The sequence below is a fragment of the Dermacentor andersoni genome, chromosome 10 (assembly GCF_023375885.2).
Source record: "Dermacentor andersoni chromosome 10, qqDerAnde1_hic_scaffold, whole genome shotgun sequence".
Lineage (NCBI taxonomy): Eukaryota > Metazoa > Arthropoda > Arachnida > Ixodida > Ixodidae > Dermacentor > Dermacentor andersoni.
This window is the reverse complement of record NC_092823.1, coordinates 6,699,873-6,707,808: the sequence shown is the minus strand read 5'-3', so window position 1 is coordinate 6,707,808 and position 7,936 is coordinate 6,699,873. Positions and strand designations below refer to the sequence as shown.

General features: G+C 43.7%; 1 long non-coding RNA gene across 1 annotated transcript; it reads left to right on the top strand.

The window, feature by feature from the left end:
- The first annotated feature begins 208 nt into the window (after window positions 1-208).
- Window positions 209-7,540, top strand: LOC129382036 (uncharacterized). Its single transcript, XR_008610118.2, has 4 exons — window positions 209-294; window positions 2,550-3,728; window positions 4,780-4,860; window positions 7,171-7,540. It is a non-coding gene; the product is annotated as an uncharacterized lncRNA (long non-coding RNA).
- The last annotated feature ends 396 nt before the right edge of the window (window positions 7,541-7,936 follow it).

Genomic DNA, 7,936 nt, shown 5'->3' with positions numbered 1-7,936 from the left:
CATTCATGCACGCTGAGCAAAGAACACATCGTTTTGCTTCTAAGAGAACAGGCCGCCGCAGTTCAAAGGAACGCGTAGCGAGCGCTCTACTTTTTCACTCGGAGTGGCTCCACCGCGCGCGCGCGCGCTCAAGATCGCGGAACAACACAGCACCGGAGAAAGAAGATCTGTCCAGCGAGCAGCACAGCAGCAGCAAAGGCCAGCCAAGGGAGATCGTATGTCAGCCATCTCGCGTCGCCACGAAAACCAGACAGTCGTTCGTCATGCCTTGGATATAACAGCAAATCCTCCACGGTAAGTGAATTCTAACTTAGGTGCACATTGTCCGTATATGTCATGCTATCGCCAGGAAGTCGTCGCTGCGCTTAGCCGACGCGATTGACAAAGGACTAGGCCTACGGGCTGTCTCTCGATGTCAATCGAAAAAGCCAGTCGTCGCGATAACTGCATGTGATTTTATCACTTTGCCGTTGTCCGTAAGAGCTTTAAAAATCGCAAACGCTGCCAGAACTATGGTATGTTCAATAAGACGCCAGGCGAGAGGACGCTTAAAATGGTTAGTTCACCAGCCCGTGATTCCGAGCCTATGCGGAGCGTGATTAGCGTGCGTTTTGTGTGTTAGAATTTATTCAGTTTGGCAGTCTACTGTGTACGGAACGCTGTTGAACTAAGGAATCACATAACAGAAGGCGTCATTTTGCTGGCAGCATGCTTTTTTTTTATAAATAAACCGCGCGCTTGACGGTGTCTCGCGCAGGGGGAATCTGCGACCACTGAAGTTACGTGCAGCACCAGTGCTAGTTAGAAACTTTGCCGCAGGCATTCAGCTGCATGCTGCAAGAGGTCAGTTGGGCGCGTTATCTTGAACTTACTGAAAACGCATGAGGAATCCATGTTTTATGCTGAAAAAAGTATAAACCCCATATAAGCGATCTTGCGCGCGGCAGCTACAAGCGACGCGACGGAGATGGCTGTCGCGTTCGCTCGTCGCCTGCAAGTCGTACTCCGTGCGAGCGACGATTTTGAGCGACGCCTCCCCGGTGTTGCCGGCATGAGGGCTGCAGTCACGCGTGACGCGTGCTTTAGTAATTTACGTTGATGTATTTTACTATAAAAAGTAGCATAAAATATTTCCGGAGGTCTTGCAGTACGTTCTTATCCTTGCACGTATAAAAATTGAATCATTTGCTCGTTCCGCGGGACAATCGGTAGTATTTGAGCGATGTATGTACATCCAGTGCTGGCTTCGCGCTATTGGCAAGTCGCTCATAGCACTTCTGGGCGACGAGCGACGATTTCTAGATTTCCAGAACCGAGCCATCTGTTCAAGCGACGGCCCGTTTTGTCGCTCGTCGCCGTCGCGCACTAAATCGCTCTCACAGTGTTTATCCCTAAGACTGAACTGTTTTTGCTCATGTTGAAATGGTGTGATTATAGGTCTGGTTTTGTCTCCTGTTGCAGTTTTCGTGCACGGTGCGAAACTGAAAGGATGCTTATGTCTACGAACTCGGTGAATTGTCGAGCAGCTAGTTACGCATCGGCATCGAATATAACGGCTGCTGTGTGGAATTACAATTGCAGGGGCGCTTTGCATACGCTTATTGTTTTGGACATGCCTGTGCATTTGCTAATATGAGTTGGTGTGTCAGAGTTATGTCATATGAACAGCTAAATCAGCCTTCCTCTGGGGGTTACAAGCGTAATGTGTGCATTTTGCTATAGCATGGCAGATCAAGATGTGTTTATCGCTTGAATATTTTTGGTAGAGAAATAAAATATCAAAATAAAATGTTGCTTTAATTCCGTGTTACCAGTCTGTCGTACACAGAACAATAGGTTGGTGTAATAAACTAATAACTGCGGTTTAACTGCAACTTTTACATGCCTACAAGAATCTAAAATGCTAGATTTCAAACTGCAGTAGTCGGGTCTATCAAAAATGAACTCCACTGCGCACCTCATGCATGAAAATAAGTTCATGCCTTTTAGTAAGCTTAGATGCAGGCCGCAGTGAACTTGTTAGTATTGAAATGTGGGTAAGCTTGCCATAACAAGCCTTGTTGCCCTTTTTTATAGGCACATCCATATACCCATTGAGCTGAAGGACAATATTTTCATCCCTACTGAGCATCATGTTTGCAGCTATAATCCTCAAATTATGGCTTCAGCAGTGGCACAACCAGGGATGGTGCGGGGGGGGGGGGGGGGGCACACTGGGCACGTGCTTAGGATGTGTCACAAGTGGTGTTTGCAATACACCAGACTCATGACAGACCTATGACGTCGTAAAATGACCAATATTCTATTCATTAGCAGGAGTATTCTAACATTCATGAAAAACAAGGATGAACTGTGGTTTATTTGTTTTTTTGCTTAAATCTAAAAATTGAAGTTAGTTTAGCAGTTGACTGTTGCAGTCATTTGGATGTTTTGCATGCATTTCACTAGGAAACTAAGAGCTAAGACTTTTTTATTGCCATGGCCTTGACTGTCTTGATGTTGTTTTGCACTATGCCCTTGTGTTGACTTTTGCATACGATATTTTTCAGGCACCCGCTTTATATAACTCAAGAAGGCAGCTGCAAGGACACGAGGATGTGAAAGAGCCAGTGCAGCGCGACTTCACGTAGTGCAGAGGAGCCAATGCCAAAAAATCAAAAGACATTGGCATGTTATTTGGACAAGAAAACTAGTATGTGGGTATATTGGGTGTACCATTTGACCAAATGTCAACAAAATCAAGATACAGTATGTTACACGAAGATGAAAATTCTCACGTGCTCCAGGCGGTCATCTTAGCATGGTATATTTATGTAATGTCTCTGATTGGAAAGTCAAATCAAGTATGCTCTCTGGAGACAAACATAGCAGCAAGTGTCATTGAAAAGTTAAAAATGTGTTTTAAGAAAGCTGATTAGTTCTGAGAAGTGACTGCTTTTTGTCTTGCCTCTCAACAGATATATCCATGTGATAAAAAAATAGTGGTACAATGAAATTGCATATTTGCTTAGCGACATGATACATACTTGCAATGAGCACGGTGCCTGTGTTTACTATAAAAAGCAATAGCCCATGCTTGGTTAGGTTAGGCCCACTACAACATGCAGGCATGGGTGATTGGCGCTTTTTTTATTTCTGTGTCGTGAGGTTTATTGACGTGCGTATAGGTGCAGTGGCACGCAGTATGGCTAGTACAAAAAAGGGGGGGGGGGGGGGCAGATATATGTAGCTCACTGTACACGACACAGGGCAAAGGAAATCCGTGTTCAGCAACTATGTTAAATGCCATGTACGTACATTTTACAACGCTACTCGTTCGAAGCGCGCACAGGTGCATATTGAAGAAAAGTTTCCAGGGTAGATAATTTAGTTCGTAATTTACACTAATTTTGCTCTAACCACGAGACATAATAATTTGAATATACTGCACGGAAAAACCTAGAGCGAATTAAATTGTGTGTCAGCTTCGTGTGTATACATACAGTCTTTCCTATGCATTAGGTTTTTTGCGTAATGCATTAACAGTTGACAGCCTATCTTATGATGTGTACTCCGTTTACATTACAGTTGTTTATTAGTTTACTCGTTTGTTTTGCGACTGGTGAAATGCCGGCATATATATATTTTCAACATTTGACATAACCCTGTATGTTTTGCAGGGACAACCCAGGACGTGCATTTCTCAGCACCCAGTCAACTGCCAAAAGTGACTCAAACACAGGCCACCAGTAAGTGGACATCAGTTGCAATTTCACATTATGCAGTTGGCGGCTGCCTTGTACGGAGGCTTTCTTTTTTAATGAGATGGTGATGTCGTTCTAATGTACATTTTGACCACAAAGGTGCAATCATGTCTCACAGAGGCATACATGGTTGCTATTTTCTGCGAGGGACGTGTTCTCGTGTTCGTGAAGCATTTGTGTTTGGCAGTATTGTTGCCCAATGAGTCGGATATAAACACTAACTCGCCACTGCCGGCAAGTAGTTGTGAGAAACGCATTATGACGCTGTAAAGTTATTTCATTAATTCGAAGGAAAGTTTTGCAGCAGGAAAAAAGGTTGCTATTCCAGGTAAACATGTCTTTTTCTCACAGGTTATTTAGCCAAACTGTGGATGCATGAAATTCGTGACTTATGAATAGATTTTAATTTATTCTTTAGTAATGCTTCTAAAAGAGACTAGAAATAGCATGTGACTACCTCTGCAATCAGCAGACCATACATTTACAGTCATAAGTGGCAGTTCCATGCAGTCTCGCACTTTATATAACCTTTCCTTTCAGCAACATTGGAACTGGTGGCTGCGTTTTCAGAAGAAGTGCACTTGACACTGTATACGTATGTGTGAATTCGGTTTTTTTGTATGTGTCGGCTCACTGACAAACAGTGCAAAAATCTGTTGTACCATGAGCCTGACGACGCCTTCTGCTGCTAGAAATGCAGCACTTCGTATGTTATAGTACTGCATGACATTTAAATCAAAGCTACCACATAAAATGACCACGAAAACTAACCGCTGTTATAGCTGTTTTCCTCAAAGAACGCTTGTCCTTTATGGGCTGTGTTAATCTGAGCTCTCCACCGATGTTTCAGTAGTATTATCCCTTAGTGAGTGAGAGATTGGGGGCAATTAATCGTATTAGTGTTTAAGTGGTGTCCTAATTATGTGCATTTGTTCCAACAAAGTTGTCTAGATTACTTTATTGTGTAGTGTAAAGCTTATGAAACCATCAGCAACTACTGAGTTGCTAACACGCATATGGATTTGTCACTATACAGGTGGAACTCGGCTGTACCACTGCAGTGCTGCGGAAATCGCCTTCACCAGCGGCTTTGCAACAGCTGTTTCGCAGCATGTCGGTATGTGTTAATTTATAATTATGTTGGGATGGCCTAGTATTATGGACCACTGCTACTCTGTATTGTGACAGATCCATATGATAAGGGATGTAATGGGCACAGCGAAAACCTTTGAATTTTTTACTATGGTACATAAACAGGCTCTCCTTTTCATCACTGGAGCAGGAGAGAAGGGCATGCAGGCACTCCTGAATGTACATATATTTCAAAACATGAGAGAGACATATACACACACACACACACACACACACACAATTAAACTAAAGGCAGGGACGTTCCATCTTTCATCTTGAATTGAATTGTGCAGCGCAAAAATACAACACAGACCACAGAGAAGCACACATGGTTTGATACACACATTAGTTCAACAGATTTGATACTTCAAGTGTGCTATTTTACACAAGGGGGAAGGGAAAAGGGAGAAAATCTGAAAAAAAAGTGGAGTGGAAACAAAGGAATCGTGCCAAAAAGCATGAGAAGCATCGCGCAGCCAGGATCACCAGCAAGACATCTAAAAAGCACTCTGATAAAATTACATACAGGACAACCTTACGTATAGTTTGTTTCAATCAACTCAGATCACATGCAGCCATTACTGCAATCAAGTTGTTTCCTTATGTCATAAGAGGGAATGATGTGGGCCCAAAAAACTGTTTAGAGCTGAAGGATTATGTTCCATTCTAGCCTCATTGCCTGCGTTTTTATCATATTGTTATCAGCTGCTTATGTTAGGGACAAAAAGTAAGAGTACGAACTGTTTCCCGATTCGCCATTCCACACAACATGTCTTTGTGACTATATGTACATGCAGATGATCCATAGTTGAAAAATATTCAGTACAGTAGAATCTCATTACAAGATGCACTTGGTTGTAAGAGACATCTGAAAATGGTTTGGTTGGTTTTCTGATTGCCACGTTAACAATACTGTATACAAGAGACACCTTTGTTACTAAGGATGACTTTTTAAGTATTCACTACTTCGAAGGGACACAACCCAGACACATTCACTTTGTGCACCTTGTGTGCTCCGAAGTGCGTAAAGATCACGCAATCCTTACACAAGTCAATCGCGCATGTCTCTTTTAGCATGAACCAGAAAAGGAGGGCAACGAGGACAGTGCAGGGCAGAAAGTGTCGGCAGTTGAAGCTGACGAGCGTCTAAGAGCACCTCAAAGGTACTGCGAGCAACAAGGCTTGCAAAGTGAAGTGTTTAAATTCCAGAAGTTGGGAAGGAAGCTAACACAATCTACAGTCACTGAAAAGCTGTGAATGTCTTCCTTAAAGGGCCCCTAAACCACCGAGGTTGAAATTTAGTTGCGGTGTTGCAGTTCTACACAATAAGGCAATGAACAGGTAGCCACGAGAATTTTCGAAACGGTGCAGTAATAGTGGAGCTACGTGTGTTTGATTATCGAAAAGTAGTCCCCACTCATTTTACTCTTTCATCTGGTACACGCCATATGGACAGTATCGTCTTTTCCTTGCCTAGTACACCTCCAAATGTTACGGGACAGGCCAACACCAACGAGCTCTGTTGCTGCCGCGCTGGCCCGTCGTCCTGCGAGGGGTGGCGCTAATACAACGGAACTGTATGGTGACTCGTGTTGAAGAGCCTCATAGGGAGACCCTTCTGTTGGCGTTTCTGTTCTTTGCCCCCATTGGCTGCCCACAATGGCATCGCGCGCAATGCGACGAGGAAGGAGTGTGTGTATTTGCTTGCAGGCCTTGCCGACAGTCGTACACTTTCGTTCGACCAATCGACAGCACCGGAAACTGGTGACATCATCAGAGACAGCCTGGTGACGTCAGGACAAACAGGGGGGTGCAGGATAGGTCCAGAGAGGCGCGCGGGGTCATTTTCTTCATATTGTGGTGCTCCGGCAGTGCTACGCACTCTGGCATTTGGCTTCGTCGATCGTGACGGCATTCTGATTCCGATACGCTTGTTTACTTGAAATGTTCAAAAAATGTCGAGAAGTGGTTTAGGGGCCCTTTAAGCCACCCTGAGCATTTATTCCTTCAGATATATCAAAACATACTTTAGTGATGATGCATAATAAAGTGATCTAGTCTAGCTCCTCAGTGTCTCAAAATTTTTGGTTTCGAGAGACATGTTTCCCGTGCCTCTTGAATATCTTCTGATGAAGCTTTACTGTAATATACACAAACAATTGTGTAACTCCTCCTGCAAGTATTATTCAATAAGCCCGGTCACTTATGTGCAAAGCTTGTGGTTAAGTCTTGATGTCCGTACTTTTTAGAGCTATGTTTATTAATTCATGCTGTTCTTATTGGTTCTTCGATGCAGGAGACAATGCCTACGAAATTATTGGCCCTGATCATGAGAGCCCTCAAGGGGCAAACAACATCTCTGTTGCAGAAGTGAGCCCGATACCACTTGGAAGTTACCATGACAGATGACACGGCAGCAATAGATACAGAGACTGCCATGTCTACGGCAGCTGCAACAGTGTACGAGGCAAGCAGCAGCGCGTCAGCATCAGCAGCAGTGTCAGAAGGAACCACACCAGGCCTGGTAGAGCAACATGTGTGCTATCACTGACTTTTTTTGTAGTGGATACAACTCATTTGCTCAACATACAAAAGCTTTTCACCACGACTGTGAGCCAGTGTTATTGTGCAGCAAGTGCAAGACTAAGTTAGGTGTTATAACACAGTACAAGCATCACTTTAATATATGCAAATGCAAACATATTACAGTTGTTGCCTCCCCAGCCAGCCCACATAGTGACAACAATGTGGAACACATGGTGGGACACACCTCTCCCCCATTACAAGATAGTAGAGACTGTCAGTGTTGTTGCTAGATTGACTGGTCTTTGTAGGCAACTAGAAGGACAACACAGGTGTCATAAGATTGTTGTTGATGTTGTTGTTGAAGAGGTAAAAAAGAAGTTTGATGCAGCTGAAGTGCCAACTGATATTGAGCAAATCAAAAGCAACCACCTGAGAAAGCAACACTATCGAAATTTGGGTATCTATGTGCCGCCAACTCTGGTAAGAATGGCATAGGACAGAAGTGTGATGAAAATCACACAGACACTGCTGTTGCA